Source organism: Neophocaena asiaeorientalis, unplaced genomic scaffold, assembly GCF_003031525.2.
Source record: "Neophocaena asiaeorientalis asiaeorientalis breed wild unplaced genomic scaffold, Neophocaena_asiaeorientalis_V1.1 scaffold32, whole genome shotgun sequence".
NCBI lineage: Eukaryota > Metazoa > Chordata > Mammalia > Artiodactyla > Phocoenidae > Neophocaena > Neophocaena asiaeorientalis.
In genome coordinates, this window is record NW_020185327.1 from 1,960,778 (window position 1) to 1,971,189 (window position 10,412).

The 10,412-nt window shown below is 56.0% G+C and overlaps 1 protein-coding gene across 4 annotated transcripts in view; it reads right to left on the reverse strand.

Annotated features, from left to right (window-relative positions):
• Positions 1-9,906, reverse strand: part of STEAP3 (STEAP3 metalloreductase) — an 85,143-nt gene extending 75,237 nt beyond the window's left edge. For 2 of the 4 annotated variants that reach the window (XM_024734501.1, XM_024734497.1), the window contains exon 1: positions 8,960-9,009. The gene's annotated coding sequence lies outside the window, so the exon portion shown is untranslated. Of the gene's footprint in view, positions 1-2,950; positions 3,063-8,959; positions 9,010-9,824 lie in introns of those variants that run through there. The other 2 variants (XM_024734499.1, XM_024734498.1) reach the window with 2 other exon arrangements.
• Positions 9,907-10,412: the final 506 nt, after the last annotated feature.

Genomic DNA, 10,412 nt, shown 5'->3' on the forward strand with positions numbered 1-10,412 from the left:
GTTGCTGTCCCCACCTCCCCCCTTGCCGTGGTGTAAATCTGCGGATTCAGCAATGGGCACCCTGCTCCTGGGGAGGCTGGAGGACGGGAAAGGGGCAGAGGCAGGCAGCCAAGCCAGAGAGAGGCAGCTCTCGGGGCTCCTGCCAAGGAGCTCAGCCTGCCTCACGTGGCCAGTTTCTTGGGCTGGGGTGCATATGCTTCCCCAGCTCTGCCCTGCTGATGGGCCACCTTTTCCAGGTGGCCTCCGCACTCTTGTCACATTACCATTGACTGCACACACCGGTTCACTCATCTGTCACCCCGCCAGACTGGGGGCCACTTCCAACTCATTTCTGTGTCTCTAGCATCCAGCCTGGGGCCTGGCACCATGTAGGTGCTCAATCAATGTTTGTGGCTTGAATGACTTAACTGCTAGATTCTGTGCCTGAGGGCAGAGTGCGCTTGAGTGAGTCCCGGCTGTTATCCCCAGAACCTAGCTGGGGTCCTCCTGCACCCAGTGGGGATTCAATCATACAATGCGTTTCGAGTCCCTGCGGTAGCCTGGCCATACTGTTAGAACTGGCCAGACATTTCACTATTGGATGAACTTCGTAACACAGAAGACCAATGCACAGCTGTGCTTAAACACTGCAAATAAACAGAATAACACAAATGCAGCTTAGCTTATGCAACGCTGGCAAAAGTAGGAAATCAAACCCCATACCCGAGGCACATCAGGGTGCAGCCTGGTAAGTGCATACCCAGGGAAGGAGGCTTCAGGGATGCTGGGTCGATGGCTCCAGGGCCCAGTGAGCCTCTGAGCCAGGGGGTAGAGCGGTCTGCCCAGTCTCCATCAGGGAGAAGCATCTGGGGCAGGTGAGGCCCAGCTGCAGCTTCTGGCAGATGGCCTCTGTGGCTTTTCCCAACCAAGGCCCACCTGATCTATAGTCTCGACTCTGGCCATCCCTCCTTATGCTTTTTTCCCCCCGCTCAAGTCATAGATTTAATCTCTGTGCCTGGAAATTCCTTTTCCTCCAAAGGACAAAATTCACAGTGAGGCAGAAAGGCCACTCCTCTGTGAAGTCCTCACCCTACCTCCCCTTCGAGGCAGGATGAATGCCCCTCCCCTAGTTCCCTTGGCTCTCTGCAGCACAGGTAACAGGATGGAACCAGCACACGATGGCAGGTACTTTCCTTAGTACCTACTTGGACTTAGAGGTCCAAGCGGTGGATGGCGGTGGGGTCCCTAGCCCCCTTTAATCTCCATCACCCCTCCCCATGTGCTAATGTTAGTATGAGAACTAATACCCTTGGTATGAATAATTTACATTTCCCGGTCAGGTAAAGTGAATAACACCTCCTACAAAATCGTTCCCATTTTATAGATCTGAAACAAATAATTGAAGTAAAAAGCCGGCTACTTGCTATGCAAATAGAAGCAGATTTCAGGGAAGTCCCCTAGTTCCCCCTTCCCTCCACATGACTGCCCCTGAAGCCACATCATGTAGAAATCCCAGGACTTCCCGGGGCTCTAAGGTTCGCCTGCCCTCCCCTACCGGGATGCAGCTGGGAGGTCACATCCCGGCATCCAACAAGTGCCTGGCAGCTGCCACATCACCGTCGATCAGGAGTCAAAGAAGAGAACTTACTGTGAGGCGAGGCCTGACTCAAACGGTGGGGAGACTCTGACTGTGGACTTGTACACTCAGGGGATCATTACTTCCATTTTACAGATGAGAAAACTGAGGTTGAGGCCCCAATGTTGGCTCTTGCCCTAGTCCCGTCCAGTCCCTGCATTCAAGCTGCCTCTGGGGCAGTGAGGCTGGGCAGCTCGTGGCCGTGGGCATGAGTCATAGCCGGTTACCTGGTCTACATGGGGCTCTGAGGTGGTCTTGGCTTCCTTGTGGCTCTCCCTCTGCCCTGCTGAGCTGCCCAAACTCATACTTTCCAGCCTCTCGTTCTCAGGCTGTATCTGCAAATCTGGGGCTGCCCTCTTCTCCTAGATTCTAAACCAAGGCAGCACAGGCCCTCCCTCGCTGATCTCAGGTTAATGGGTCCAGGGGGCAAGAAGGAGGTGCTACCTGAGTCCAGGTGCCCCTCACACACACACACCCTCCCTGCCGACAGCTGACTTGAGGGGAGACAGCATAGAAGATGCCAGTCTCAAATCCAGGTTGAAAAGCTGGGTCATAGCCACACACATTCTTAATTGGTGCATTTCTATTTTCTCTGTGGGCATTTTGCCTTTCTGATGGACTCTTACAAACATTTTACTGTTACATTTCTTGTAATACTGCCTGGAATCGTTATTTAGACATCATTAAAAAATCATTATAGTTTTAAAAAGAAGGCTGAGAAGCTCCTACAAAAGAGAATACAAGAAGCACGGGTGCGTACACGCTCATACAAGCCTGTACACACACAAATACACACATGTGCAAGTTTGGTTGGACAGAAAAGAGAGGTTTATCACCACAGCGCTTGCAAAATAGAAGTGAATGAATAATTTTTAGGGCTTTATCCAGACATTTAGATTTTTGAAACATTCTAGAAAAATCCGGTTTGATGACTTACACCAGTCGTTCTCTGAGAAACCAACCCAGAAGTGGTTAACGATAAGTAAAATTTACAATTCCCAAATGGACCTGCCTTCCACAGAAATACATCATAAACATGAACCGTCTTTTTTTTGTAACACACCAGAACCTGCAAAGCTCTTGTTCTCATTAACTGAAGGCACTGTGTGTGATAAATCCCTAAACCCCTTATTCGGAAAAGGGTCCTGACTTAATGTGTACATGATAAGATCTCCCATTTCGGCAAGAACTTCACCAGACTGTGCTCTTTGGTGCCAGTTGCCAAACGGGGGCTCCCTGAGGTGCCGGGGTCCACTTAAGCAGGCAAGGGGCTCGTGGGGCTGGAGGGAGGGGCCCACACACTGCCCAGGCCACCTTGGCTCTCACCGGACTCACCAACGACAGGCTGATGTGAGGGTCTGAAGCACGGGTCCTTGACAGCCCCACTGTGATCTGGCCACCTGTTCCTGCTGGGGTCTCCCTCTGACCTGCGAGCAGCCTGACTTTGGTTTTGAAGACAGGTGGATGCTGAGAAGGCGTGGGACCTGCCACGGGCCAGGCTGCCGGCCCCCTCAACCTGCACTCCAGTTCCTGGCTGCAGGGAGTGGACGGGGTGGTGACTGATGCTCGGTTTCAGAGTGCACTGCGGGAGAGTGGCTCTGTCTTCATACTTCCTGTTCAGGGAGGAAACCTCACTGGTGGTAATTAGTGGCTCAGGGTCAAGTCTCTTTGCTACAGGAACTGAGGCGGGACAGACAGCAGAACCCAGGATACATAAAATGAATAAACGTCATCCACTGCAGGGCGGATTGCCTCACCACAGGGCTGTGTGTATGTGTGTGTATGTTTGTGTGTGAGAGAGAGAGAGAGAAGGAGAAAGAGAAAGAGAAAGAGAGGGACACCTTTACTTCTCGGATACAAAGCCGAACGTAATGGCTGCAGAAAATGGCAATCTACCAGTTGCTGGGTGGGTGATGCATTGCAATCACGGTGGCTGTCATTGGCTTAGTGATAACTCCTTACATTTTGTGCCAGCAAAGGCTTCACAGTCATCTTTACTTGCTAGTCTGTGCCCGTGGTGGGGAGAAAGACAGACAGACAGGAGGACCCACAGAAAGGCAACCCTGTTCGGAGGGCAAAGCATGGATGGGGTGGGCCTGCCCGTGCCGGTGACCCTGCCCTGCCAGCGACCCTGGAGGCCACACCAACAGCACAGAGGGAGGCTAGAGGTTTGGAGGCTTTCGTATCATTGAAGTTAATTATGCCAAGTTCAGTCTCACGACAGGTGTATTTGATTGTTTTCAACTTGTTGGAAAACTGGCGATCTTGGGAAACTAGCTCTGAGTAACCCTGGGCATCTGGGCCTTTGATGACCAGAATACATCACCCTAGGCTCCTGACAGGTTTACTCTTATTACCAGCAATAGATCAGGGCCTGCACGGTTCTCCGCTGCGGCTCCTAAGACTTGTCACTTCTAATCGAGCGCACCCGCGTGTGGGCAGGGGCATTCTGGCATCTTCTGTAGTCCAGCCTAGGCCAGCACGTGCAGACTGACTTTCCCCTGCTCAGCTCACCCTGCCTCCTTCAGTCCCCGCTGCCCCCCACTTCTGCCAGGGCTGCTACCTCCACCTGAAGTCCTGACAGCCTCGTGGCCATCCAAATGCCGCTTCCCTAAAGACCCAGCCTGGGCCCTTGGGCCTGCCGGGTACCTCCCAGCCCCCCCAGAGTCCTGCAACCCTCTCCCCTGCTCTGAATACAGAGGCAGCTGTTCAGGTGGGAGATCTAGTTAGACAGACCTAGGTGTGAATTCAGGTTTGGCCGTGTACCAGCAGTGTGACCTTGGGCAGGCTATTTTCCTCCTCTGTTCTGATGGTTAAGTGAGAGAGCGAACATGAAAGCCCCAAACCCACATCTTAGCATTGCTCTTACTTACGCATGTCCTGCGTTCCACTGTGGGCCACCGGCCACAGGCAGCCCTGGACTCTTCTCCCTCTGCCGCCTGGTAGCATTCTGTATCCTCACTCAGCTTCCCAATTGACTACAAGCTCCCTGAGGGCTCTCCACTCCTGTGTACCTACCCAGCCCCCAGCCTCAGCGAGGCTGGTAGACGCCTGCGGGCTGGGGGCTCTCAGGCAGTGCTCTAGAACATTGAACACCAAATCGCCCAGGAGTTACGGCAGTGGACTTCTGGGCAGCTCTATGTGTGGAGCCGCTGCCTGATGCAGTGGTTGGCGTGGGCTCAGCACGCTCTGTTCCCATCAGAGCTACCGGGTGGTCTCCTATCCCCTTGGAGAAGCTGCACAGTCAGGAAACCGCACTTCCTTCTGAAAGCAAACCCGCCAGGTATGAGCAGACAGGATGTCCTGGCACACCCCCATGGCTCCAGCTGTGATGCCCTGTCCCCTGAGGTTCTCCCTGAGTTCCCCCCAATCTTGGGATGCCCCCTCTCCCCTCGCTTGCCACACATAGCCACGCCAGATCAGAATGTTCAAGAAGAGTTGTAGCAAAAGTTACGGGAGGACAAAAGGCAGCCAAGCCAGAACTTACAAAGCAGTCAGGTCTCTAGCCTCCAGGCTTCTAATCCAGCAACACCAGGAGGGCGGGGCTTCCCGGAATGGAACGCCCTGAGCCCCCATCACAACCCTTGGCCACCTGGCCCGGTGCGTCTTGCTTTCTTCCCTTCCAGTTCCAGGCGCCACCTGACTTCCAGCCAGAGTGGAGCCATCTCCGCAGACCAGCCGCAAAGGGCGTGCCCTGACCTGCAGCGGCGGCTCAGGCCGCGTCCAGTGCATTACCGACCCACGTACACGTCCGACTGGGCGCCCGGGCTCAGCACAGGCCCCTTGGATCCCAAAAGGCCCGTTTGGGTGACTCCACAGGCCCTGTGTCTGGCCGTCCTGTCTTTGCGCAGACTCCCCCTGGAGGGCCCGTCTCACAGGGCCATCTGAAGCCCCCTAACATCCTCAGCTGTGAGCCCTGAGTCATTCAGCTTCAGAGAGACCTTCACCCCGACTGCAGGGCTTGCTGTCACCCTCCCAAGCCCGCCAGTCAAATCACAGGCCTACCCTTCCCAGAGCCTGACGGCCACCATAGGCATCGGACGCTCCAGTAACGGGAACGGTCTTCCCGTCACAGACCCAGCACATCGGCTCCCGGAAACCTGCTCTCTACACATGAACCAAGAAAGCTTAGGCCCACTCCCCGTGGAAAGCTTAGGAAGCCCATTCACCAGTCCCTAAATTCCTCTACATTTACCTGTGACTGATTTGATAGTCTTGGGGCTGCATTTTTCAGTTTAATCTCCTAATCGGAGAGTTCCAAAAGGCTTAAAACTGTGCTGTGCTCCGACCCCACCTGGCTCTCGTTAAGTAGAAGAGGGAACAAGGAGTAAGTTACTGCCTGATTGCAGGACAATCAGTGCTCACCCGTTGCACGTTCTGCCCGGTGACTGTGGTGACCGATGAGGACAGACTGATTGGAAAGAGTAATTCTCTAGTGACAGTTTTCCACACCTGAGGAGGAGGGAAACATTTTGCTCTGGGTTGAAGTGCCAATGCAGGGGTTTAGGATCCTGCATAAATTAGCAGCCACCGATCCCACCCTGACAGCAGGCACAGTGGTCAATACCTCCAGCTAGGCGGGAGCCGTCTCCGCTTTGGAATCCTGACTTGCATTAGCTGTGGGACCTGGGCCTCAGCTGCCCCACTTGTATTCAGAAATAAGTGGAGGGCATGGGTTTTCGTGGGATGATAAATGGCAACCGACACTCATCCTGCCAGAAGTGGGACTCAGCCAGGTCCTGAGTGCCTGGCACCAAGTCAGTGCTCAGTAAATGTTGAAAGAATAAACGATGATGCAGAACTTGGACAAGCATATAGTTAGTGGTTAGGAGCACAAATCTGGCCTCAAAAGAATGGAGTCTCGTGTTCTTGGGCAAGTTACATGGCTGGGAGAACAGCACCGTCTACTTCGTAAGAGAGTCGGAAGGTTTAAGTGTGCTCACACACATAAAATGCTTGGCATGTGGGAAGCGGGACGTTCAGTGATGACGACAATTGCCATTTCAGGTGTGAAGGAAGAGGTGCTCATGGCACGCCAAGGATGTGAAGGGCTGACATGCAGAGGTCTGGGAACAGCGGGGCAGGTTGGACGGGCAGGTGGGTCCAGCTGCAGTGAGCAGGCAGGTGGAAGTCAGACTTGAAAATCACCTAGAGCGCCCTGTCCCCCCAACCCTTGCCTCCCCACCTCCAAGTTCTGTAATCTCCACAGCTCCTAAATTGAGGCCTGGGCCCGAGGTCAGGTCTGCAACAGAGAAGGGGAGCATGGAGGCCACGCTCTAGTGAGCCGAGGGATTCAGAGCAGAAGAGCAATGAGCCTGGAAGGTCCCCAGTTGACTTTAACACAAACTCTGGGGGAAGGGGGAGGGATCTGATATTTACTGCACTCCTAAAACCCAGCACTTCACACGGTGCACATACACCACCCCCGGCAGGCATTATTGTTCCTGTTTTACAGGAAGATTATGTCCCAAGCCCTTAGCAAGGTTTCATAGACGAAGCAGGTTCAGAGGACTGAGGACTTGGCCAAGGCCACATGGTAAAGAGCTGTGATTCAGACTTGGGGGTCCACCTGACTGCAAAGCCAGATGCCCTCCCCTGCAGTCAGCCTCTCCACTGCTCAGGTGTGCGGCTTGGGCTTTAGTCCTTAAATTTCCCTTTTTAACTACCTGAAGCCCTGCCCAATACTCTGAGACGTCCAGCGAGGGAAGGGCCCTGAGTTAAGGACAAGAAACTTGAAGGGGAGAGGACTTTACCTGTTTGGCATCTCTAGGCTGGAGAGGGCACACCTATGGTCCCAGTGTGGCCAGGCCTCGTCCTGGGGAGCTCAGCGGGCTTGGGGCTGGCTGTCCAACCCTCTAGTGAACAAATGGCCCGGCCTGAGCTCCCTGCGAGCTCTGAGGCCAGGGTCACCCCATGCCAACTCCAGGCCTTCCTCCCCCAGGCCTGGCTGAGGCTACCTGTCCACCATTCAAGGCCTCCTTCGGGGAAACCTTTCTACCCCAGTGATAGCCCCTGCCCCACTACGTCCATTCATCCATCAGACATTGATTAAACACCTGCTCCAAGGTGACCCCTCTGCCGGCCACTGGGGATAGAGTGGGAATAGAGATGAGTTAGATACAGTCCCAGCCCTCCAGGCACTCCTGACTGGATGTAGGAGGGGTTCACTCTGCAGAATTGGATTCAGCCAGCTGTGGGTAGGACCTAGGCACCTGTTTTGTTTTTTTTTTTTTTTAAGAAACCATGCAGGTGACTGAAGGGGCACACCCAGGTGAGACTCTTTGGTCTTGTGGATATTCTGACCCCCAGTACTGCATCCTTCAGGCTGCCACAATCCTCTGAGAACATGGCCTGTCTCTTCTCCCACTAGCAGGCTCCTCTGGGCTCTCAAGTCAGATAAATCCTACTTTCGCAACTTGCTACCCGGGTATCCTTGCAAAATACCCATGCTCTCTGAGGCTCAGTTTCCCCGTCTTAAATGAGATAATTGGTGCCTTCTTATGCTGAGGACTAACTGGGATATTGTGCGCAAAGCAAGATGTCTGGCACAGATGAACGCACAATAAATGTCTGCTATTAATTATATCATCACTGCACTCTGATGGACAGAAATATTTCCCTGTGGGTATTTCCAGAATCCCTACTTCTGGAGCTTGAGAGGCGGCCCTGGAAACCTGCGAGGCCTCTCCGCGGAGTCCTCTGCCGGGGCTCCAACGAGACCTGTCTGCATTTTCCCCGTGGACCCAGCCTCCTGGCCCTCACAGGAAATATCAGCTTGTCGTACCCTCCCCTTCACCTATCCAGAGTGAACAAAGTTTCAACCACACCTCTCAGGGCAGCCTGCCCCCGATTTCGGGGAAACGGGCAAGGGAAATGGGGTAAGTCTGCCAGGCTCCGCGGGCAGAGCACACTGGTGCGTCCAGCCGCCTCCCGATCAAGGTCGGGAGCCCCCGCCCCTGCCGCCTGCCTAGCCCGCCCACCGCTCCCGCCCTCCCCGGAGACCGCGGGCCCGGAGCTGCGGGGAACCGGGGGCCGGACGACTTGGCGGGTCCGCGGGCTGGGGCGCGAGAGGCAGCAGCCCGGGGGCTTAGCGTGGCCCCTTCAGTCCGGCCCCAGGCGCGGGCCGCGTCCGGCCTGCCCGGCCAGAGTGGCGCCTGAGGTTTGCGTCCCTGGGGAAGGAAGGCGCCCACGGAGTGGGGGACCCAGGACCCAGGTTCGCTGCCGCCGGGCACAAGTGGCTCGGTGCCAGCGGCCCAGGTCTCCGGCACGCGCGCGGCGGCGCGCGACGAGGGCGCTCCAGGGCGGGCTCCGGGGCGGGGGGCGAGCGGGCGACGGGTCACTCACCTCTCAGGCCCGCCGCTCGGAGCAGCGGCGGCGGCAGAAGGTCCGCGGCGGAGGCGTTGGCGCTGCCCGGAGGCTCCTCCTCTCCCCCCGCCCCGCCTGCCCGCGGGGCCGGACCTGCGGGGGAGGTGGCCGCCCGCCAGGCCGCTGCTGCTTATCCGGCTCGGCCGCCTCCCTCGGGGCCACAATCGGAGAGCCGCAGGGTCCTCGGGCGGCAGGCACCAACGATCCTCCGCCCCTCAGCCCCTGGCCCGAGCTTCGGACACGTGTTGATCGGCGCCCCCTTCCCCGATTTAAAGGGTGCAGAACTCCCGGACCAACTCTTAACCGGGACAAGGGGGTCGTGTGGAGGCCAGGGTAACTTCTGGGACCCACTCGCTCCCTTCACCTGAGGGACATCTCAAATCCACGTCCATTGTATAACCGAGGTTGAGTGGCAGGCCAAGTTCACACAGGTGGCAAGAGGCCAGGGCACCAGAGTCAACCTGGCTTCCTTCCTTCCTTCCTTCCTGCGAGGGGAGCAGGCAGTACAGGCCCCTCCTGGACGAGGCCGCATCCCGGCCTTTGGTTCCTTGTTTCTCCTCTGTCCCTTGTCTACCCTTAGGGCAGAACTCTGACCCTCCTGAAGTCCTCAGTTTCAGGTCCTGGGAGCCGGTGGAGGGCCCTTAGGAGCTTGTCTCTATGTCTAGACTTCCTGGGCTTCAAACCACCCCTCTGTCCCTGAGAAAGATGACCTCCAGCCCTGGGCACTGTCCTCCCCTCCCCCATGCTAGTCGCATCCTGCACAGCAGTGAGTCAGGTGCAAGTTAAGGATATCTTTTGGGTACCTTTCTAGAGGTGTGTGCCTTCATCTGAAGCCCTTTCTCACCTACAACTTCACATCACGTGCTGCTGACAGCTCTACCTCCCCCTTTTACAGGTGAGGACATGGGGACCCTGATGGTTGTAGGGCACCAATGTCACTCATCTTCTGGGAGGCTGACCGGGGGTTACCTGAGCCCTGTGACTCTTTCTGGATTATTCCTGTAGTACATATTCCACCAGCCCTTGATAAAGAGCTTCAAATTACTCCAGGATAACAACCTGTTCTGGAGAGATAAGTCCTAGGGAGGGGTTATCTGATCCCTGAGACCAGAGAGGCAGCGGGCTGGGCCTCGGGAATGGCCCCAGAGCTAGACCACAATGGGGGAGGGGCAGACCTGGCGGGGTGGTGGGGTGAGGGGCCTCTCCTCCATCCTCCGACCCTGTGGAGACCCACCCATGAGCATCCAATGCTTCCTCACTTCCACAGGTTTCCTCCTGCCTAAAATACCTTCCTTCCCCAGCTCGCTGCTCTGCCAGGCCCCAAGGCCCAGGTCTGCTCCCACCTCCTTCGGTGACCCTCCTGCCCCACCCTGCCCCAGGACCTCTCTGAGCTCCTGTGGCAGTTCTCATAGGTCTTCATGCATTCAACACT